This window comes from Anomaloglossus baeobatrachus, chromosome 8 (genome assembly GCF_048569485.1).
Source record: "Anomaloglossus baeobatrachus isolate aAnoBae1 chromosome 8, aAnoBae1.hap1, whole genome shotgun sequence".
NCBI classification, from domain to species: domain Eukaryota; kingdom Metazoa; phylum Chordata; class Amphibia; order Anura; family Aromobatidae; genus Anomaloglossus; species Anomaloglossus baeobatrachus.
In genome coordinates, this window is record NC_134360.1 from 29,185,971 (window position 1) to 29,211,109 (window position 25,139).

Consider the following 25,139-nt stretch of genomic DNA (forward strand, 5'->3'; position numbering starts at 1 on the left):
TGGCTGTATAAATCTATACAGTATGCAGCGAGATCCCCTAGTGCTGGCTGTATAAATCCATATGCAGTGAGCTCCCCTAGTAGTGGTTGTATAAATCTATATGCAGTGAGCTCCCCCTAGTGGTGGCTGTATAAATCTATATGCAATGAGCTACCCCTAGTGGTAGCTGTATAAATCTATATGCAGCGAGCTCCCCCTAGTGGTGGCTGTATAAATCTGTATGCAGTGAGATCCCTCTAGTGTTGGCTGTATAAATCTTTATGCAGTGAGCTCCCCCTAGTGCTGGCTGTATAAATCTGTATGTAGTGAGCTCCCCCTAGTGCTGGCTGTATAAATCTATATGCAGTGAGCTCCCCCTAGTGCTGGCTGTATAACTGTGTATGCAGTTAGCCCCCCTAGTGGTGGCTGTATAAATCTGTATGCAGTGAGCTCCCCCTAGTGGTGGCTGTATAAATCTATATGCAGTGAGCTCCCCCTAGTGGTGGCTGTATAAATCTATATGTAGTGAGCTCCCCCTAGTGGAAACTGCATAAATATGTATATAGTGAGCTCCCCGTAATGGTGGTTGTATAAATCCATATGCGGTGAGCTCCCCTAGTGATGGCTGATATAGCCATATGCAGTGAGCTCCCCTAGTGCTGGCTGTATAAATCTATAAGCAGTGAGCTGCCCCTGGTGGTGGCTGTATAAATCTATATGTAGTGAGCTCCCCCTAGTGGAGACTGCATAAATATGTATATAGTGACCTCCCCGTAATGGTGGCTGTATAAATCCATATGCGGTGAGCTCCCCCTAGTGGTGGCTGTATAAATCTGTTTGCAGTGAGCTCCCCCTAGTGGTGGCTGATATATCCATATGCAGTGAGCTCCCCTAGTGCTGGCTGTATAAATCCATATGCGGTGAGCTCCCCCTAGTGGAGACTGTATAAATCTATATGCAGTGAGCTCCCCCTACTGGTGGCTGTATAAATCTATATGCAGTGAGCTCCCCCTAGTGCTGGCTGTATAAATCTGTATGCAGTTAGCCCCCCTAGTGGTGGCTGTATAAATCTGTTTGCAGTGAGCTCCCCCTACTGGTGGCTGTATAAATCTATATGAAGTGAGCTCCCCCTAGTGGTGACTGTATAAATCTATATGCGGTGAGCTCCCCCTAGTGGTGACTGTATAAATCTATATGCAGTGAGTTCCCCCTACTGGTGGCTGTATAAATCTATATGCAGTGAGCTCCCCCTAGTGGTGGCTGTATAAATCTGTTTGCAGTGAGCTCCCCCTAGTGCTGGCTGTAAAAATCCATATGCGGTGAGTTCCCCCTAGTGGTGACTATATAAATCTATATGCAGTGAGCTCCCCCTAGTGGTGACTGTATAAATCTATATGCAGTGAGCTCCCCCTACTGGTGGCTGCAGGCCGCTGAAATTACATCATTGAACTCTATGACTGTGTGGTGGAATTTGAGGACTTTGTGTGTAAAACAAAGCTTAGAACCCTAATAAACTGACGACTCTATTATTTTGGCGATTCTCTCATTGAGCTTGGATTTTTAGTGTGAGGTCTTATGATTTCTAAATATCTTCCTAAGAATAAATAATAGAATTTCAGACTTAGAATAACCAGACGAATCATTGCTCAGCCGTCAGCCCTGCATCCTCCATTAAGTAAGTGCCTGGTATTTCAATACAGATTAGAGATGAGAAGCTGCCAGAAGCCTCTGGAGCGCTGATCTCTGGGGGAAACCATAGCATCGAGCAAGGTAAAAGCCAATTTGAGCAAAAGATGACACTTTATAGATATTAGGCGGCCGGTAGACTACGAGGAGAATTGATCCCATATTAGAAATTGATTATTCTGTAATGCACCTGGAGTATATATATATATATATATATATATATATATATATATATATATATATAAATATATATAAATATGTATGCATGTATGTATATATATATATACATATATATATATATATATATTCAATGTATCCATGTATATTTGCAAAGTTATAATGTGTATTATATCATATCTGCACTGTAATATATGTGTATGTGTGTATATATATATATATATATATATATATATATATATATATATGTATGTATATGTATATATATATATATATATATATATATATATATATATATATGCAGTGCCTTGCGAAAGTATTTGCCCCCCTTGAATTTTTCAACCTTTTCCCACATTTCAGGCTTCAAACATAAAGATAAAAATGTTAATGTTCTGGTTAAGAATCAACAGCAAGTGGACACAATTGTGAGGTTGAACGAAATTTATTGCTTATTTTAAACTTTTGTAAAAAATAATAAACTGAAAATTGTGGCGTGCAATATTATTCCTCCCCTGTAAGTTAATACTTTGTAGCGCCCCCTTTTGCTGCGATTACAGCACAAGTCTCTTGGGGTATGTGTCTATTAGTTTTGCACATGGAGAGGCTGAAATTCTCGCCCATTCTTCCTTTGTAAACAGCTGGAGCTGAGGTTGGATGGAGGCGTTTGTGAACAGCAGTTTTCAGCTCTTTCCACAAATTCTCGATTGGGTTCAGGTCTGGACTGTGACTTGGCCATTCTAACACCTGGATACGGTTATTTGTGAACCATTCCATTGTAGATTTTGCTTTATGTTTGGGATCATTGTCTTGTTGGAAGACAAATCTCCGTCCCAGTCTCAGGTCTTTTGCAGACTCCAACAGGTTTTCTTCAGGCCTGAAACACACATCCGTGAAACACGTGCGTGTTTGGTCCATTTCCGTATATACCGGAGACACGGCCAAACGTGCACCAATGTTATTTAATGTTTGAGGACACATGTGCGTTTTTCATTAAGGTCCGTGGGTCCGTGTGCGTGCTACGTTTGTGTCTCCGTTTTGCACGGCAGCATGTCCGTTTTCAGCACGCAACACGCAGCACGGACCCAATGAAAGTCAATGGGTCTGTGCGCACGTCCGAGTGACACGGACGCATCTCTGTTTGCTCCCTGTACGTTTTGTGCTTTTTTCATGTGATGTCGGTCTTTTTTCTTTTTCTGTTTCGTTCTCTCCCTCAGTCCGTCGGTCGGTCGGTCTCTCTCTGTCTGTCAGTCGGTCTCTCTGTCTTATCTGTCCCTCTCGCTGTCTATCGGTCAGTTCCCCTCCTCTCTCATACTCACCGTTCCCCGATGTCCGGCGCGGCGCGGCGCTGCATGGCTGTTCTCTAAACTCCGGCGGCTTTTCCTCTTTTGAAAAAGCCGGCCGCTCATTAAACAATCTCGTATTTCCTGCTTACCAAGCCCACCGGTGCCTATGATTGGTTACAGTGAGACACGCCCACACGCTGAGTGACAGGTGTCTCACTGCACCCAATCACAGCAGCCGGTGGGCGTGTCACTATGGAGTATAGAAATAAATTAAATAATTAAAAAAAACGGCGTGCAGTCCCCCCCCATTTTAATACCAGCCAGATAACGCCATACGGCTGAAGGCTGGTATTCTCAGGATGGGGAGCTCCACGTTATGGGGAGCCCCCCAGCCTAACAATATCAGTCAGCAGCCGCCCAGAATTGCCGCATACATTATATGCGACAGTTCTGGGGCTGTACCCGGCTCTTCCCGATTTGCCCTGGTGCGTTGGCAAATCGGGGTAATAAGGAGTTATTGGCAGCCCATAGCTGCCACTAAATCCTAGATTAATCATGTCAGGCGTCTCCCCGAGATTCCTTCCATGATTAATCTGTAAATTACAGTTAAAAAACACACACAACTGAAAAATCCTTTATTAGAAATAAAAAACACTAACAAAGTCCCTCATCACCAATTTATTAACCCCGACAAAGCCCTCAGTGACAGCAGCTGATCGCACTATTGCCTTCATTAGCTGCGTGCAGGTGACAGGAGCGGCGGTGTCTTCTGCTGCTCCTGTCACCTGCATGCAGCAGAGCTGGAAGCGACGCTGGAGGTCCGTGGATTACGCCGGACATGGAGGGCTTTGTCGGGGTTAATAAATTGGTGATGAGGGACTTTGTTAGTGTTTTTTATTTCTAATAAAGGATTTTTCAGTTGTGTGTATTTTTTAACTGTAATTTACAGATTAATCATGGAAGGAATCTCGGGGAGACGCCTGACATGATTAATCTAGGACTTATTGCAGCTATGGGCTGCCATTAACTCCTTATTACCCCGATTTAGCAACGCACCAGGGCAAATCGGGAAGAGCCGGGTAGAGTCCCAGAACTGTCGCATATAATGTATGCGGCAATTCTGGGCGGCTGCTGGCTGATATTGTTAGGCTGGGGGGCTCCCCATAACGTGGGGCTCCCCATCCTGAGAATACCAGCCTTCAGCCGTATGGCTTTATCTGGCTGGTATTAAAATGGGGGGGACCGCACGCCGTTTTTTTTAATTATTTATTTATTTCTATACTCCATAGTGACACGCCCACCGGCTGCTGTGATTGGGTGCAGTGAGACACCTGTCACTCAGCGTGTGGGCGTGTCTCACTGCAACCAATCATAGGCGCCGGTGGGCTTGGTAAGCAGGGAATACGAGATTGTTTAATGAGCGGCCGGCTTTTTCAAATTAGAAAAAGCCGCCGGAGCAGTGTGAACGCCGTGCAGTGCCGGGGATCTGTGACTATGAGAGAGGGGGGGACACTTCAGTCACTCGGGGGATTAGCGGTCACCGGTGAATCCTTCACTGGTGACCGCTAATCAGTACACGGCACAGACAGAGCCGCGGCATGAGAATGAAGTCGGGTGAAGTTCACCCGAGTTCATTCTCATCCCGCTACTCTGTCTTCCGACATGTATCAACGACATTTTGCATCACACACGGATATTCCACACGGACAACACAAACACATGTCAGTTAAGTTTCACACGCACACACGGACATTTCACACGCACATACGGCTAGCATACGGGATACATACGCAGGCCACACATACCATAAAAACGGACCTAAAAAACGGAAAACGGACCCGAAAAACGGCCCGTTTTACACGGACGTGGTTTTCACGGATGTGTGTTTTAGGCCTCAAGAATGGTCCTGTATTTGGCTCCATCCATCTTCCCATCAATTTTAACCATCTTCCCTGTCCCTGCTGAAGAAAAGCAGGCCCAAACATGATGCTGCCACCACCATTTTTGACAGTGGGGATGGTGTGTTCAGGGTGATGAGATGTGTTGCTTTTACGCCAAACATATTTGGCATTGTGCCCAAAAAGTTCGATTTTTTTTTTTTTTGTTTTATCTGACCAGAGCACCTTCTTCCACATGTTTGGTGTCTCCCAGGTGGCTTGTGGCAAACGTTAAACAACACTTTTATGGATATCTTTGAGAAATGGCTTTCTCCTTGCCACTCTTCCATAAAGGCCAGATTTGTGCACAGATGTGTCTTTATAGAGAGTGGAGGGAAAAACCTGCAGATGTGTCTTTATAGAGACCAGAGGGAAAAACCTACAGATGTGTCTTTATAGAGAGCGGAAGGAAAAATCTGCAGATGTGTCTTTATAGAGGGCGGAGGGAAAAACCTGCAGATGTGTCTGTACAGAGAGGGAGGGAAAACCTGCAGATGTGTCTTTATAGAGAGCGGAGGGAAAAACCTGCAGATGTGTCTGTATAGAGAGCAGAGAGAAAAACCTGTAGATGTGCCTGCATAGAGAGCGGATGGAAAAACCTGTAGATGTGTCTGTATAGAGAGCGGAGGGAAAAACCTGCAGATGTGTCTGTATAGAGAGAGGATGGAAAAACCTGTAGATGTGCCTGTATAGAAAGCGGAGGGAAACGTCTAGTTTCAACTCTATGAATCACTTGGATAAATAATATCAGATAGTCGGTTTTACAAAAAAATTTAATACTTTTATGTTTCGTTTCACATTATAAGTGGAAATTGTATAGAAAAATGACAATTATCCTTGAACATATTTTTTTTTTCTTATTTTTTGCTCCCTCTGGTGGACAATTTGAGTACAGCAGCCTGCGCCATATGTGTTTGCTTGCAATGCACCAGCATGGATCAATAAAGCCACAGGCGGAAGAATTGCCTAAGGTGATTTCAAAGGGTGTCTCTGAAATTACAACAGTGACAGCTGTACCGCTCTCAGGGTCTATGGCGGCCTCTCCAGAGCCTCCGCGGCTCGGCCTGATTTCATACTTGTCAGTCTGTTTGAACAAGGGACTGTATTTTAATAGGACAAATAGGAATCTGCAGGAATGTGAGAACACACAAAATAAATGTCCTGATCCGGCTTCTAACCTGACATGCACTGGATATTATCAGACTAATATAGAAATATAAGAAGAATATAAAATGATAAATATAATGTGTAAGAGAGAAGGTATAGACTCCATATAGACCCATATAGACCCATATAGACCCCATATAGACCCCATATAGACCCATATAGACCCCGTATAGACCCCGTATATACCCCGTATAGACCCATATAGACCCATATAGACCCATATAGACCCCGTATAGACCCCGTATAGACCCATATAGACCCATATAGACACATATAGACCCACATAGACACATATAGACCTATATAGACCCAAATAGACCCATATAGACCCCATATAGACCCCATATAGACCCATATAGACCCATATAGACCCACGTAGACCCCATATAGACCCATATAGACCCATATAGACACATATAGACCCACATAGACACATATAGACCTATATAGACCTAAAAGATAGGAAACAAAGAGTAGTCATAAATGGTACATTCTCTAAATGGGCTATAGTCAGCAGTGGGGTGCCGCAGGGATCTGTGCTTGGACCGATTCTTTACTCTCTTTATTAATGACTTTGTGGATGGGATTGATAGTACAGTGTCAGTCTTTGCTGACGACACCAAACTATGTAGGATATTAAAAACTGACCTGGATAGTACAATATTACAAAAAGATCTGGATAAGATGTCAGAATGGGCAGATACTTGGCAAATGAGATTTAATGTTGATAAATGTAAAGTAATGCACCTAGGACGGAGTAATCCTATAGCTGCGTATACATTAAATGGAAGTAAACTCGGGACTACAGAACAGGAGAAGGACTTGGGTATTCTCATTACAAATAAGCTGAGCAGCAGCACTCAATGTCAGGCAGCAGCTGCTAAAGCAAACAAGATTCTAGGGTGTATAAAAAGAGAGATTAGATCCCGTGATCCCAACGTATTGTTACCCCTCTATAAATCACTTGTAAGGCCACATCTGGAATATGGGATCCAGTTTTGGGCTCCACATTTTAAAAAGGACATTCAGAAGTTAGAGTCAGTTCAAAGGCGGCAACTAGACTATTACAAGGAATGGAGGCCGCCCGTATGATGAGTAATGGAGGCCGCCCGTATGATGAGTAATGGAGGCCGCCCGTATGATGAGTAATGGAGGCCGCCCGTATGATGAGTAATGGAGGCCGCCCGTATGATGAGTAATGGAGGCCGCCCGTATGATGAGGAATGGAGGCCGCCCGTATGACGAGGAATGGAGGCCGCCCGTATGATGAGGAATGGAGGCCTCCCATATGATGACAGGTTGAAAAAGTTAGATATGTTTAGCTTAGAAAAAAGACGTCTCAGAGGAGATCTCATTTCTATGTATAAATACATGTGTGGTCAATATAAAGGACTGGCACATGACTTATTTCTTCCAAAGACAGTACTAAGGACCAGGGGGCACTCACTGCGAGTGGAAGAAAAGAGATTCCAACAGCTAAATAGGAAAGGGTTCTTTACAGTTAGAGCAGTCAGACTGTGGAATGCGACCACAAGAGGTAGTAATGGCAGATACTATAACAGCTTTATATCAGGGCTGGAGGATTTCCTCACATCACAACATTGTTGGTTATAAGTGACTTAGTGACTAAATGTAGAACTGGTGGAGGAAGCGGGAACTAGATGGACCTAGGTCTTTTTTCAACCTAAGTAACTATGTAACTATAGACCCAAATAGACCCCATATAGACCCCATATAGACCCCATATAGACCCCATATAGACCCCATATAGACCCCATATAGACCCCATATAGACCCCATATAGACCCCATATAGACCCCATATATACCCATATACACCCCATATAGGCCCCATATAGACCCCATATAGACCCCATATAGACCCCATATATACCCATGTAGACCCCATATAGACCCATATAGACCCATATAGACCCCATATAGACCCATATAGACCATAAAGACACATATAGACCCATATAGACCCATATAGACACATATAGACCCATATATACCCATATAGACCCCCTATATTCCCATCACATGGAGCATATTAATGTGGTTCCCAATTTTGCACAGGAGCTGGTGTATAGTGCACACTTTATGCTGGTACCTAGGAAAGGGTGGCATTTGGGGGCCATAATTAAAGGGTTAAAGCAATAAATAAAATATCCTTAGGATAGGTCATCAATGTCAGATCGCTGAGGGTCTGACACCTTGACCTTCTATCGATCAGCCAGCTGGATACACACATTGCACCACTTCGGGGCAGCATCGCTCCATACGTGGTGTATATGCAGATCCGCTCCCATTCACTTCAATGGAGTCGTGACTGCAGACAAGTATCTGCTCTGATTGCTGCAGAACACAACATGAATTATTGCATTGTTACTGTTAGTGTATTCTGTAAATTATGATGCTTTTTTCATGCAATCTCTATAGATTACATCACAGTTGTACCAATCCTATGACTTTTATTGCAAATTGCAAGTGATGTAGACGCCAAGTCTGATGGCTGGAATAACTTCTTGGTGAGTTTAGTTTAATCCTCCGAATATAAAAATTATATATGCACTGAAATTCTGATCAAATGGGTGCCTGAAATTCATGCAAACCACCACTAGGGTGAGCTTAGCTTTACGTATAATGGTATCAGTATGCAGATAGCTCATAAGCTCCCTCTAGTGGTGGCAGCAGGTAATCATTCAATTTTCTAATTATGCAGGGAATTTGCTCCATATGTTCTCTAAGTCATCCAAATAAGCAGTGGATACCAAAACTTGTTGGGCAGCACAATTTATAGGCATAAAAATTAAAGCAAATAGTCATAAGGCAAGGAATCTGACCTTTACAACCTTTACAGTGTCCACAGCGATTGTCACTCCGTTTTCCAAATACAAGAATTAGTCGTAACATTGTTACAAGTCCATCCAAAGAGAAAAAGAAAAAAAAAACTATCAGTAATCAATGGTTACATCGGATTCTGGATCGGCCCTTTAAGTGACTTTTTCCTGCAATGGAACAGTAACGAGCCCCTTGCAACATTGTATCATGAAAATTCCGACTGTTTTAACCCTTTCATTCTGATTCAGATACGATCAATACCTTAGAATGTAATTAAGTAGCCTATTAAATTAGTGATTTAAATGGAAGAAAAAAAAAATCTGGACCTAAAACCAGTAAAGAATATAAAAATAACAGTAATCTGCCCGATCAGCATTATCCATCGCTGCAGAAATTAACATGGACGTCACGTTGGGTGAATTCACTTCATTAACTCAGTCAATATAACAATAAACTTGTGGTGTAAATATGGATAATTTCTTATTGGATTTGTATATTTAATTAGCATGGAAGGTCTTCTGGAATTGTTCCGCCCCCTCCGCGCCCCTCATTTAATGAGTACACAGATCTTTGATTATCCGATCTCAATAACAACAGAGTAATTGGAATATATGGTCTGGAGATTCTGCTGTGCAGGGGGAAATAAGAAATTATTTATTTACTTATTTATTTATTTATTTTAATTTGCATTTTTACATTGTTTATAGTTTTTGTGTTGTTTTGTTTTTTTTATGGGAGATTTGTCTCATATTTTTATGCAGGATGCAGAGTCCATGAGTTGTTTGCTGTGGATCCAAAGTATGACAGGAGCGATCAGATTCAGGAATGATCTGACCTGGTGGGAAAAAAAACTGCAACATCAAGAAGTAATGTACAAATATGGAGGAAAGGAAAGAAAGAAGATATCAGAAGTAACAAACAGGTTCCATCTGTACCTGTACTAATGCCCCAGAGAGGATAGATAGATGGATGGATGGATGGATGGATGGATGGATGGATGGATGGATGGATGGATGGATGGATGGATAGAGGGATAGAGGGATAGAGGGATAGAGGGATAGAGGGATAGAGGGATAGAGGGATAGATAGATAGAGGGATAGATAGAGGGACAGATAGAGGGAGAGATAGGTAGATAGGTGGATAGATGAATGGATAGAGGGATAGATAGATAATAGATAGAAGAATATATAGATGGAAGGATAGATAGATGGATAGAGGGATAGATGGATGGAGGGATGGAGGGACGGATGGAGGGATGGCGGGATGGATGGATGGTTGGATGGATGGGTGGATGGATGGAGGGATGAATGGATGGAGGGATGAATGGGTGGAGGGATGGATGGAGGGATGGATGGGTGGAGGGATGGATGGAGGGATGGATGAATGGGTGGAGGGATGGATGGAGGGATGGATGGATGGATGGATGGATGGAGGGATGGATGGATAGAGGGATGGATGGAGGGATGGCGGGATGGATGGAGGGATGAATGGATGGAGGGATGAATGGGTGGAGGGATGGATGGATGGAGGGATGGATGAATGGAGGGAGGGATGGATGGAGGGATGGATGGAGGGATGGATGGATGGATGGATGGGTGGGTGGATGGGTGGGGGGATGAATGGATGGATGGATGAATGGATGGATGGGTGGATGGAGGGAGGGAGGGAGGGAGGGATGGATGGATGGAGGGATGGATGGATGGATGGATGGGTGGATGGAGGGAGGGAGGGAGGGATGGATGGATGGAGGGATGGATGAATGGATGGATGGGTGGATGGAGGGAGGGAGGGAGGGATGGATAGAGGGATAGATATTTTATCATTTGTATATATTGCAGTCACGGCGATTTGCTCCTGTTCACATTTGCTCCACTTCTTTTTGTACTTTCTCTGATCGCACACTGAGCTCTGCTACATCACACACTATGTATCTTCATAAGAGAATGTGCAATGATTTCTAAAAAAAAAAAGACAACCAAGAAGTCATGGGGCACTAGCTCCTCCAAAGCAGCACATAATTGTGGCCTTATGATGAAATATTGGGCCCATACTCGGGGCTCGCACCCTGGGCCTCTCCTCTCTATTTCTGCACATTTCTATCATTTCTCCTGCAGGACAGGAGGACAAGTGGAGGATTTATCCCTGTCCGGCTTCTCACAGGGGGCGACCACCAGCCAAGCCCAGCAGCAGCGTGCCATATGGGCCAGTGGCCGGTGAGAGCTGAGCGCCCGTCTATATTTAGCCGGTGCCGGACGCCTTTATACACTAATTTATCTGCAGCAATCCTCTATTCATGGATTAAGAGAAGAGGAGAAAAATTCAATTACCCTCCTGGTAGCGGAGCTTTGTGCGGCAGGTAGGACAATGCAGCCCGGGCACAATAGCGGGAGATTTTTTAGTAGATTTTATATTTTTTTTTCAATCACATCTATAAATAAATGGAGCAATACATTCAGATGGCGGCGGATAACTACACACCACGCAGCCGTGATCCACGCTATTCACAAAGCATGCAGAGCTGCAACTGTCCAGTGCAGCAGAGCTTTGTTTGTCCAGTGCAGCAGAGCTGTGATTGTCCAGTGCAGCAGAGCTTTGTTTGTCCAGTGCAGCAGAGCTTTGTTTGTCCAGTGCAGCAGAGCTTGCTTTGTCCAGTGCAGCAGAGCTTTGTTTGTCCAGTGCAGCAGAGCTTTGTTTGTCCAGTGTAGCAGAGCTTTGTTTGTCCAGTGTAGCAGAGCTTTGTTTGTCCAGTGTAGCAGAGCTTTGTTTGTCCAGTGCAGCAGAGCTTTGTTTGTCCAGTGCAGCAGAGCTTTGTTTCACCAGTGCAGCAGAGATTTGTTTCACCAGTGCAGAAGAGATTTGTTTGTCCTGTCCAGTGCAGCAGAGCTGTGATTGTCCAGTGCAGCAGAGCTTTGTTTGTCAAGTGTAGTAGACATAGTTTTACAATGTAATAGGGTTAAGTTTGTCCAGTGCAGTAGAGCTTTGTTTGGCCTGTGTAGCAGAGTCTTATTTGTCTAGTTGAGTAGAGCTAAGTTTGCACAGTGTAAACAGAGCTAGGTTTGTCCAGTATAGAAGGGATAGGTTTGCTCAGTATAGCACATCTAGGCTGTCTAGTGGAGCAGAGCCATGATTGTCCAGTACAGCAGGGATAGGTTTGTCCAGTGTAGAAGAACTTTGTCTAGTGTAGCAGAGCTATGTTTGTGCAGAGTAACAGAGCTAGGTTTGTCCAATATAGCAGGGATAGGTTTGTCCAGGATAGCAGAGCTAGGTTTTCTAGTGTAACAGAGCTAGGTTTGTCCACTGTAGCAGGAATAGCTTTGTCCAGTGTATCAGAGCTCTGTTTGTCTAGTGGAGCAGAGCTAGGTTTGTGCAGTTTAACAGACCTACATTTGTCCAGTGCAGTAGAGCTTTGTTTGCCCTGTGTAGCAGAGCCTTATTTGTCTAGTTGAGTAGAGCTAGGTTTGCATAGTGTAAACAGACCTTTGGTTTGTCCACTATAGAAAGGATAAGTTGGCCCAGGATAGCAGAGCTTTGTCTAGTGGAGCAGAGCTAGGTTTCTCCAGTACAGCAGGGATAGCTTTGTCCAGTGTATCAGAGCTTTGTTTGTCTAGTGGAGCAGAGCTAGATTTGTGCAGTTTAACATACCTTTGTTAGTCCAGTATAGCAGGGATAGGTTTTTCAAGGATAGTAGAGCAAGGTTGTCTAGTGTAGCAGAACTACGTTTGTCTGATACAGCGGGATACCTTTGTCCACTGCAGCAAAGCTTTGTTTGTTTTGTGGAGCAGAGCTAGGTTTGTGCAGAGTAACAGAGCTATGTGTGTCCAGTATAGCAGGGATAGGTTTGTCCAGGATAGCAGAGCTAGGTTGTCTAGTGTAGCATAGTTAGATTTAGTTACATAGTTAGTGTAACAAAGCTAAATGTGTCCAGTGCAGCATGGATTGGTTTGTGCAGTATAACAGAGCTAGGTTTGTCCAGTATAGCAGGGCTAGGTTTGTCCAGGGTAGCAGAGCTAGGTTTGTCCAGTATGGCAGGGATAGCTTTGTCCAGGGTAGCAGACCTAGGTTTGTCCATTATAGCAGGGATAGGTTTGTCCAGGGTAGAAGAGCTAGGTTTGTCCAGAGTAGCAGACCTAGGTTTGTCCAGTATAGCAGGGATAGGTTTGTCCAGGGTAGAAGAGCTAGGTTTGTCTAGGGTAGCATACCTAAGTTTGTCCAGTATAGCAGGGATAGGTTTGTCCAGGGTAGCAGAGCTAGGTTTGGTCAGTATAGCAGGAATAGGTTTGTCCAGGGTATCAGAGCTAGGTTTGGTCAGTATAGCAAGAATAGGTTTGTCCAAGGTAGCAGAGCTAGGTTTGTCCAGTATAGCAGGGATAGGTTTGTACAGGGTAGCAGAGCTAGGTTTGGTCAGTATAGAAAGGATAGGTTTGTCCAAGGTAGCAGAGCTAGGTTTGGTTAGTATAGAAAGGATAGGTTTGTCCAGGGTAGCAGAGCTAGGTTTGTCTAGTATAGCAGGGATAGGTTTGCCCAGGGTAGCAGAGCTAGGTTTGGTCAGTATAGCAGGGATAGGTTTGTCCAGGGTAGCAGAGCTGGGTTTGTCTAGTATAGCAGAGCTAGGTTTGTCTAGATCATATTACTGTCCTAAATCGGAGAATGCAGGTGACAAACTTAGCCCTGCCATATCTGTAGGTTAAGTCTTTAAATCCTTCAATCATTTGTTTGCAAACGTTATAATGATAATTGTGCATCTATAGTGGTCACTCTGCATATAATAATAAGTCCAGCTTCTGTAGGTGGAGATGGAGCAGAGTTCTGTTTGTCCCTGGAGTAACACATTGTGATTGTCACATTAACACATGACTGTAAGGAAACCTATTGCGATTAAAACTATTAGACAAACTCAGCTCTGCTATGTCAGTAATTTACTACTTTAGGCCATCACTGCTATATTCATTCTGAAACAGAAAGTGGGCTGTGATCCTAAATCTGTTCTGTGAAACTCATAATTACACAGATGCAGCAGTGCTGAGTTTGTCATTCAGCACATCACTACATTGAGATCCTCTGCTACATCTGGATTTCATCTATATCCAGGTCTTATTGTGCTCAGTCTTGCTGATACAGTATATCCCTAAATCCAGATGTAGCAGAGCTGAGTTTGTCATTTAGTACAACACTACATGATAACTATATCTCAACCACAAGTTTTTATTGCTTATCGTCTTTATGATAGCCCTAAATCCATTCTATGAAACATAGATACAAAATATTACAAATATTCCGATGTAGCAGAGCTGAGTTTGTCATTTAGCACAACACTACATTGTGACTATACGTCAGCCTCGAAGTTCTTTTGCGTATCGTCTTGATGTTCCCCTAAATTCATTCTATGAAACATATAATTATGAAACCCTACAAGCATGGAGATGTAGGAGAGCTACGTTTGTCATTTAGCAAAACACTACATTGTGACTATACGTCAACCTCAAGGTTTGCTTGCGTATGTCTTGATGATGCCCTTAATCCAGTCTATGAAATGTATAATTACAAAACCATTACCAATATTTAGATGTAGCAGAGCTGAGTTTGTCAGTTAGCACACTACATTGTGACTATATGTCAACCACAAGGCTCTTTTGCTTATCGTCTTGATGACACCCCAAAATCCCTTCTGTGAAATGTCTAATTACAAATAAGCAGATGTAGTAGAGCTGAGTTTGTCGATTAGCACTATACTACATTGTGACTATACGTCAACCTCAAGGTTGTTTTGCCTATCATCTTGATGATATCCCTAAATCCATTCTGTGAAATGTACAATTAGAAAGTGTTACATATATGTAGATGTAGCAGAGGTGAGTTTGTCATTTAGCACAGCACTACATTGTGACTATATGTCAACCTCAAGGTTTGCTTGTGTATGTCTTGATGATACCCTTAATCCATTCTATGAAACGTATAATTACAAAACATTACAAATATTCAGATGTAGCAGAGCTGAGTTTGTCGTTTAGCACTCCACTACATTGTGACGATATGTCAACCTCAAGGTTCTTTTGTGTATCGCACCTAAATTCATTCTATTAAATGTATAAATTATGAAACGTTACAAACATGCAGATGTAGCAGAGCTCAGTTTGTCATTTAGCACAACACTACATTGTGACTATACGTCAACATGAAGGTTGTTTTACCTATCGTCTTGATGATACCCCTAAATCCATTCTGTGAAACGTTTAATTACAAATATGCAGATGTAGCAGAGCATTAGTTTGTCATTTAGCACAACACTACATCGTGACTATATGTCAACCTCAAGGTTCTTTTGTGTATCGCCTCTTAATCCATTCTATGAAACCTATAATTATAAAATGTTACAAACATGCAGATGTAGCAGAGCTGAGTTTGTCATTTAGCACAACACAACATCACAACTATACTTCAACCGCAAGGTTCTTTTGTGTATCGCCCCTAAATCCATTCTATTAAAGGTATAATTATAAAACGTTACAAACATGCAGATGTAGCAGAGCTGAGTTTGTCATTTAACATAACCCCAGCAGACATTCATTATGATTTTACACCAATGTGCAGCTCCAAAGCTTCAAATGACGCATTCACCTCTGCTACATCCATACTCCATCTACGTCCAGGAGACTCGGGGTCTTATGGCGTAGTGTCTCGCTGATAGACGATCCCGTCACACAACCAGCTGTGCCCCAGACCTCATTCTAGGAGATGTATCATCAGTAGATCGGCCTTACAGGAGCACATTTCCTTCTATTTGATAACGTCCTTCTGACCCATCTTTGCTTGTACCCTGGGAGGGGGCAAATAAACTAAAAAAAAAACCCTAAATTTCTGAGCACGACCCTTAGAAATAAACCCACAAAGACACAGAGCGATTGGATACATTTGAACAGTGTAGAATGCCGCGGAATTCTTTAAAAAGTCAACATTCCGCGGCCGAATCTGTCCCATTTTGGGGCAATTTCTAGGGATGATCGAATACCTCAAATATTCGGCTCGCAAATATTTTCCGAATAGGTCGCCGCTATTCGACTCCTCGAATATTCGATGCGCAATGTAAGTCTATGGGAAACCCGAATAACAACTATTCGGAACTATTCGGGCTTCCCATAGACTTACATTGCGCATCGAATATTCGCATAGCGGTGACCTATTCGTCGGATATTCGCGAAGCCGAATATTTGATGTATTCGATCATCCTTAGCAATTTCCCATAGAACACACAGGACGGATTTGACTTTGTCACCATATTACTGGGTCAGTGACGATAAAACTCAAGGACGTGGAGTCTATTCTTTGCCGCCTCGACCATTCAGACACTTGAACCACATCAATCAAGCGATACCTTCATTTTTTTTCTTCTTCCTACAGCAAAACACACAGAGCATCGGCGTCTAAATATAAAATGCCCCACATCTGCAGAACGAACGCCGGGCGGTGTCACGCAGGAATATGAATATGGAGTGACCTTTTCGGTGGCGCGCTTCCCATTATGCTCCACTAGAATAAAACCCATTTTCATATTAATAATGAGGAGCGCCGCTACCTCCGCGCCTCGACCTGAAGGACCCTGTTTGTTTGCTTTCCCATGTTAAGTCCCATTACCTGCAGAAATAGTCGTAAGAACACGATTAACAGCGCGCAATGACAGAAAAAAAAACATATGCAGGTAGCAGAGCTGAGTTTGTCGTTTGGAGTGAGTAGATGGAATATGGTAATCTCTCCTTTACTGTTGGTCTGTAATTAATGGTGCGACGTGGGGGCAGAAAAGAAACGGGTGTATTGCAAAATTATGGAATACGAAATAAAAATGTACAAAATCAGCTCTGCTACATCCGTATATTTATCCATGGGCCCGAGATATAAAATGTCACTATATTATGGATAGACATATTACACTGTAGGGAACATTGGTCTTCAGGGAGCCAGACATATTGCTCTACATCTATCTATCTATCTATCTATCTATCTATCCCTCTATCTATCTATGTATCCTTCTATCCATCTTTCTATCTATCTATCTATCTATCTATCTATCTATCCCTCTATATATCTATCTATCTATCTATCTATCTATCCCTCTAGCTATCTATCTATCTATCTATCCCTCTATCTATCTATCTATCTATCTATCTATCTATCTATCTTTCTCTCTATCTATCTATCTATCTATCTATCTATCTATCCCTCTATCTATCTATGTATCCTTCTATCCATCTTTCTATCTATCTATCTATCTATCCATCCATCTATCCTTCTATATATCCATTTATCTATCTATCTATCTATCTATCCATCTATCCTTCTATATATCCATCTATCTATCCCTCTATCTATCCCTCTATCTATCTATTTATCTATCTATCCTTTTAACTATTATCTATCTTCCATTTGTCTATCCTTCTATCTATGTATGTATCTTTTATCTATCCTTCTATCTATCCATCTATCTTTCCTTCTATCTATCCCTCTATCTATCTATCAATTCATCCCTCTATCTATCCTTCTATCCATCTATTTTTCCTTCTATCTATCTATCTATCTATCTATCTATCCCTCTATCTATCCTTCTATCCATCTTTCTATCTATCTATCTACCTATCTATCTATCTATCTTTCTATCTGTCTTTCTATCCTTCTATCTGTGTTGGTAACATTGGGTGATACGCCATAGTGGCACTATATAATACCGCATGTATGATGTCATAATCTGCAGGTTATTGCTATTTTACATTAATACTGTTTTCTTGGAGTAAGATGATAAACTCGGCTCTGCTACATCCTCTTCTGTTTCTTTGTATCATCCATTGATAAGTTGTCTCTTTGTTATATGTTTTGTCAATGGTAAATCATTAACAATTAGTAATACTTGTAACCATATGAGATCTGGAGAAATATCTGTGTCTGTTGCAGAGAGGAGTTTGTCAGATGTAGCAGTGCTCAGTCTGTCAGCTCAGATCACACCATATAGGATTTCTTGTTGATAAATGACAAATTCAGCTCTGCTACATCCCTCCATGTGAGTCACAATGGTAAATAACCCACAGATAAATAGATCATGGCAGGAGAATACAATATGTTCATATATTGACTCATCCATTCTGAGCTGAGCGTTAAAAAATATTAATTATGTGTAATCAGGCCGCTAATTGCAGCCATTAATCTATCATTACACTGATCTGATTTAATTATTAAATCCAGCGAGCTACGATGCATCCGTCTGAAATCATCCGTCATAATCAGCGCAGGAAAATCAATGCGCCGCGTGCCCAGAAGTGTGTCCTCAGCGCACGGCGCAAAATATCACAACGTGTTGCTATGATACCGTGTGGTTATACATATGAGGCCGAGGGCCTGTCAGCGACCGCACGTCCATCATCAGAGGCCGCATCACAGGGTCCAAACAACGCAGACGACAAAGTCAGCTCTGCTACATCTGTGTGTGTCAGCCATGTAATGTGTATGTGGCTGTAGGAGATAGAAGTATTATCAAGCAAGAAAAATATCCATTTGATTATCCATCCATCTATCTATCTATCTATCCCTCTATCTATCCATCTATCTATCTATATATCCCTCTATCTATCTATCTATCTATCTATCTATCTATCTATCCCTCTATCTATCTATCTATCTATTTATCAATCCCTCTATCTATCTATCCCTCTATCTATCCCTCTATCTATCCCTCTATCTATCTATCCCTCTATCTATCCCTCTATCTATCTATCTATCTATCTATCCTTCTATCTATCTATCTATCCATCTATCTATCTATCCCTCTATCTATCTATCTATCTATTTATATATCCCTCTATCTATCTATCCCTCTATCTATCTATCTATCTATTTATCTATCCCTCTATCTATCCCTCTATCTATCTATCTCTATATCTATCTATCTATCCCTCTATCTCTCTATCTATCTATCTATCCCTCTATCTATCTATCTATCTATCTATCTATCTATTTATCAATCCCTCTATCTATCTATCCCTCTATCTATCCCTCTATCTATCCCTCTATCTATCTATCCCTCTATCTATCTATCTATCTATCTATCCTTCTATCTATCTATCTATCCATCTATCTATCTATCCCTCTATCTATCTATCTATTTATATATCCCTCTATCTATCTATCCCTCTATCTATCTATCTATCCATCTATCTATCTATCCCTCTATCTATCTATCTATCTATTTATCCATCCCTCTATCTATCCCTCTATCTATCTATCTCTATATCTATCTATCTATCCCTCTATCTCTCTATCTATCTATCTATCCCTCTATCTATCTATCTATCTATCTATCTATCCATCTATCTATCCATCTATCTATCATGGGTGCAAAACAACTTTATCCAAGGCAAATAATTAGATGTAGTGTGCTACACTGCTTGACAAAAGTTGGCTAACAACCGAAATGTTGCTACATGTGCTAACAAAGTCCACTTTTTTGTTACTTTTGAAGTGCTGCCTTCCTTTTCAATCTATCTAGCTAGCTAGCTATTTATCTATCCCTCTATCTATCCCTCTATCTATCTATCTATCTATCCCTCTATCTATCTATCTATCTATTTATCTATCTATCCCTCTATCTATCTATCCATCTCTCTCTATCCATCTATTGCTTTTTATCTATTCTGTGTATATTGCACTGTTGATATTTATGAAAGTATTATACAAATATTTACAACAATTGTTATTTTCGCTTTATTTGGATTCCAACAGGAGTAAAATATGAAGAGGACACAGAGAAGAGTTTTTTTTAGGGGGGGAAAGTTGTCCAAATGCACAGAAAGAGTCAAGGCAAAATCTCTTTTCAGCACTGACTAGTGGACAGAGCCCAAAACAAGTATATGCTCAAGAAATAGATAGAGAGAGAGATAGATAGATAGATAGATAGAAGGATAGATAGATAGATAGAAGGATAGATAGATAGATAGTAGTGTAGATAGACAATACAGGGAAAGAACAAAGCAAGTGTGAACAGGTGCAAACTGCTATTACAGCAGAATACACAAATAAAAAAATACAGAAGAATTCTGTAAGTGCCAAGACCTATGTGACCCCCGTGTTTCCACAGATAGATGATAGGTAGGTAGATAGATAGAAAACAAATCAAATTAGCACCTCCAAACAGAACAAAGCAAGTGTGAACAGGTGCAACCTGCTATGTATGACTGCATAATACACACAAATACAGAATAATTATGTAAGTGCCAGGATGACGTTCATGTCTCCACAGATAGATGATAGAAAGATAGTAGATAGATGGATAGATAGATAGAGGGATAGATAGAGGGATAGATAGAGGGATAGATAGATAGATAGATAGATAGAGGGATAGATAGATAGATCGAGGGATAGAGGGATAGATAGATAGAGGAATAGATAGATAAAGGGATAGATAGATAGAGGGATAGATAGATAGATAGAGGGATAGATAGATAGAGGGATAGATAGATAGATAGATAGATAGAGGGATAGATAGATAGAGGGATAGAGGGATAGATAGATAGATAGATAGATAGAGGGATAGATAGAGGGATAGAGGGATAGATAGAGGGATAGATAGATAGAGGGATAGATAGATAAAGGGATAGATAGATAGAGGGATAGATAGATAGATAGAGGGATAGATAGATAGAGGGATAGATAGATAGAGGGATAGATAGAGGGATAGATAGAGGGATAGATAGAGGGATAGATAGAGGGATAGATAGAGGGATAGATAGAGGGATAGATAGAGGGATAGATAGAGGGATAGAGAGAGGGATAGAGAGATGGATAGAGAGATGGATAGAGAGATGGATAGAGGGATAGATAGATAGAGAGATAGATAGATAGAGGAATAGATAGATAAAGGGATAGATAGATAGAGGGATAGATAGATAGATAGATAGATAGATAGAGGGATAGAGGGATAGATAGATAGAGGGATAGATAGTTAGAGGGATAGATAGATAGATAGAGGGATAGATAGATAGAGGGATAGATAGATAGAGGGATAGATAGATAGAGGGATAGATAGAGGGATAGAGGGATAGATAGAGGGATAGAGGGATAGATAGAGGGATAGATAGATAGAGAGATAGAGGGAGAGATAGAGGGAGAGATAGAGGGATAGATAGAGGGATAGATAGAGGGATAGATAGAGGGATAGATAGAGGGATAGATGATAGATACTTTCCAGCATTGTACATGCTGCACACAGGGTCCCTCCTCAGTATTTGTGCCTCTGGGGCTGATAATCTGATTTCTGTACATTATTTGACACTGAAGCCAATTACTAAAAGGAGCAATTAACCCCTTCCTCTGTCTCTGGAGTGTAGAGGAGCCCTGCAGCCTGGAGACCTCCGCACAGATGTGACTCTACAACACACATCAAAGAGGAGAGATGAGACGCGGCCCCTGTAATCCGCTCTCCACGGGGCTCCGCAGACACGAAGGGAAATCCACTCACAATTCACCCACAGGAGCTCCTAAGCCAAGAGCCGCGTCTGCAGCGGCCGCCTGTGTCAGTGGATCCTCAGAAGGACCTGTAGGGGCACACAGTGGATCTGTAGGGGCACACAGTGGATCTGTAGGGGCACACAGTGGATCTGTAGGGACACACAGTGGATCTGTAGGGGCACACAGTGGATCTGTAGGGACACACAGTGGATCTGTAGGGGCACACAGTGGATCTGTAGGGGCACACAGTGGATCTATAGGGGAACACAGTGAATCTGTAGGGGCACACAGTGGACCTGTAGGGGCACACAGTGAATCTGTAGGGGCACACAGTGAATCTGTAGGGGCACACAGTGAATCTGTAGGGGAACACAGTGAATCTGTGGGGGCACACAGTGAACCTGTAGGGGCACACAGTGAATCTGTAGGGGCACACAGTGGATCTGTAGGGGCACACAGTGAATCTGTAGGGGAACACAGTGAATCTGTAGGGGCACACAGTGAACCTGTAGGGGCACACAGTGAATCTGTAGGGGCACACAGTGGATCTGTAGGGGCACACAGTGAATCTGTAGGGGCACACAGTGAATCTGTAGGGGCACACAGTGGACCTGTAAGGGCACACAGTGGATCTGTAGGGGCACACAGTGGACCTGTAGGGGCACACAGTGGACCTGTAGGGGCACACAGTGGTCTGTAGGAGCACACAGTGGACCTGTAAGGGCACACAGTGGATCTGTAGGGGCACACAGTGGATCTGTTGGGGCACACAGTGGATCTGTTGGGGCACACAGTGGATTTGTAGGGGCACACAGTGGACCTGTAGGGGCACACTGTGGACCTGTTGGGGCACACTGTGGATCTGTTGGGGCACACAGTGGATCTGTTGGGGCACACAGTGGACCTGTTGGGGCACACAGTGGATCTGTAGGGGCACACAGTGAATCTGTAGGGGCACACAGTGGATCTGTAGGGGCACACAGTGGATCTGTAGGGGCACACAGTGGATCTGTAGGGGCACACAGTGGATCTGTAGGGGCACACAGTGGATCTGTAGGGGCACACAGTGGATCTGTAGGGGCACACAGTGGACCTGTTGGGGCACACAGTGGATCTGTTGGGGCACACAGTGGATCTGTAGGGGCACACAGTGGACCTGTTGGGGCACACAGTGGATCTGTTGGGGCACACAGTGGATCTGTAGGGGCACACAGTGGATCTGTAGGGGCACACAGTGGATCTGTAGGGGCACACAGTCAGACTGGGATGGGACCGGCTGCCTCCTTTTTGCCTCCAGCACTAGTCATGGAGGGGGTATCATTCTTATGATGTGGTGGTGGAGGTGAATTTACCACTTATCCTGTTGGGGTCGCATCACTATAATGTATTGCAGCAGTATATAGAAGTCCAAACCGAATGACAAACTCCTCTCACCTTCACCAGCTTTGGGGACATTAGATATGACATATTAGTAAAACTGGATAACACGTGGCTTTTTAAGCCCTAATTATCTATAAATGGATCTGTACATGCAGTGAATGCAATTACTGACACCCCCCCCCCCCCATGGGGAAATGAAGCAGATAAATATGGCAATGGTATAAAAATGTCTCATAAATTATGACGCAAAAGTTGAACAGGATCGGTGACAACATGCGACAAGACGCACAGATCGGAGCCTAGAAGCAGCAAGACCTTTACAATTATCTGTGCTTTATTTACAAATAAAAGCAAGAAGGAGGCAACAATGTAACAATTCACAAGGGCATTGCTTTATACAAGAACATTCTTATTGTGGTCAATAATTAAACAGATATAATCACACAGAACAAGAACTTACTGATCAGAAGGGTCAGTTACTCTGTATCTGCAGCCAGGGGAGAGCTGGCAGGTGCCCTTGTGCCATGGCGCTGCCCAGTGATCACATAGTGTGAGGACCCTCAGGCTGGCATGCTCAGGTGCTGGGGGCTGAGAAAAGTTACTCTCATCCAGACAGATCCAAGAGTCTTAATAGTCTCATCCTCAGCTGATCAGATACAAGTGCCAAGAGCAGAATCCAGGCTTGATTGCTTCCACTAAATCCAGGCTTGGTGGAGAAAAGTGCCAGTGTAGGGAGGGCAGGAGGCTGCCCAGCGAGGGGCACACTGCAGGCAGGTGTGGAGCAGTGCCCTGGGCTCTGCCTGTGCTGCCCCTTGGCTCCTGGAGCTGCACACTGAGCCCTGGACAGATGCTTTGCTTTGAATCCAGAGTGACACTAACAAGCCTGGTGTGCACACAGAACTGATTGGAGCAGACAAAGATCATGCAGCTCCTCCCTGCCTCCTCCCTGCCTCCTCCCTGCCTCCTCTCTGCCTGCTCCCTGCCTCCTCTCTGCCTCCTCTCTGCCTCCTCCCTGCCTCCTCCCTGCCTCCTCGCTGCCTCCTATCTGCCTGCTCCCTGCCTCCTCTCTGCCTGCTCCCTGCCTCCTCTCTGCCTCCTCTCTGCCTCCTCTCTGCCTGCTCCCTGCCTCCTCTCTGCCTGCTCCCTGCCTCCTCTCTGCCTCCTCCCTGCCTCCTCCCTGCCTCCTCTCTGCCTCCTCCCTGCCTCCTCTCTGCCTCCTCCCTACCTCCTCCCTGCCTGCTCCCTGCCTCCTCCCTGCCTGCTCCCTGCCTCCTCTCTGCCTGCTCCCTGCCTCCTCCCTGCCTCCTCCCTGCCTCCTCCCTGCCTCCTCCCTGCCTGCTCCCTGCCTCCTCTCTGCCTGCTCCCTGCCTCCTCTCTGCCTGCTCCCTGCCTCCTCACTGCCTCCTCTCTGCCTCCTCTCTGCCTGCTACCTGCCTCCTCTCTGCCTCCTCTCTGCCTCCTCTCTGCCTCCTCCCTGCCTCCTCTCTGCCTCCTCTCTGCCTCCTCTCTGCCTACTCCCTACCTCCTCCCTACCTCCTCCCTGCCTGCTCCCTGCCTCCTCCCTGCCTGCTCCCTGCCTCCTCTCTGCCTCCTCCCTACCTGCTCCCTGCATCCTCTCTGCCTCCTCCCTGCCTCCTCTCTGCCTCCTCCCTGCCTCCTCTCTGCCTCCTCTCTGCCTCCTCCCTGCCTCCTCTCTGCTTCCTCCCTGCCTCCTCCCTGCCTCCTCCCTGCCTCCTCCCTGCCTCTACTCTGCCTCTACTCTGCCTCCTCCCTGCCTCCTTTCTGCCTCCTCCCTGCCTCCTCCCTACCTACTCCCTACCTCCTCCCTGCTTCCTCTCTGCCTCCTCACTGCCTCCTCCCTGCCTCTTCTCTGCCTGCTCCCTGCCTCCTCCCTACCTCCTCACTGCCTCCTACCTACCTCCTCCCTGCCTCCTCTCTGCCTCCTCCCTACCTCTTCTCTGCCTCCTCCCTGCCTCTTCTCTGCCTCCTCCCTACCTCCTCCCTACCTCCTCCCTGCCTCCTCACTGCCTCCTCCCTGCCTCCTCACTGCCTGCTCCCTGCCTCCTCACTGCCTCCTCCCTACCTCCTCCCTGCCTCCTCACTGCCTCCTCCCTGCCTCCTCACTGCCTGCTCCCTGCCTCCTCACTGCCTCCTCCCTGCCTCCTCACTGCCTCCTCCCTGCCTCCTCCCTGCCTCCTCACTG

The 25,139-nt window shown here is 44.0% G+C and overlaps 1 protein-coding gene across 1 annotated transcript in view; it reads right to left on the minus strand.

Annotated features, from left to right (window-relative positions):
• The window catches only part of TAFA4 (TAFA chemokine like family member 4), a 327,199-nt gene extending 303,303 nt beyond the window's left edge, over positions 1-23,896 (minus strand). The window contains exon 1 of the mRNA XM_075321396.1: positions 23,397-23,896. The gene's annotated coding sequence lies outside the window, so the exon portion shown is untranslated. The remainder of the gene's footprint in view (positions 1-23,396) is intronic.
• Positions 23,897-25,139: the final 1,243 nt, after the last annotated feature.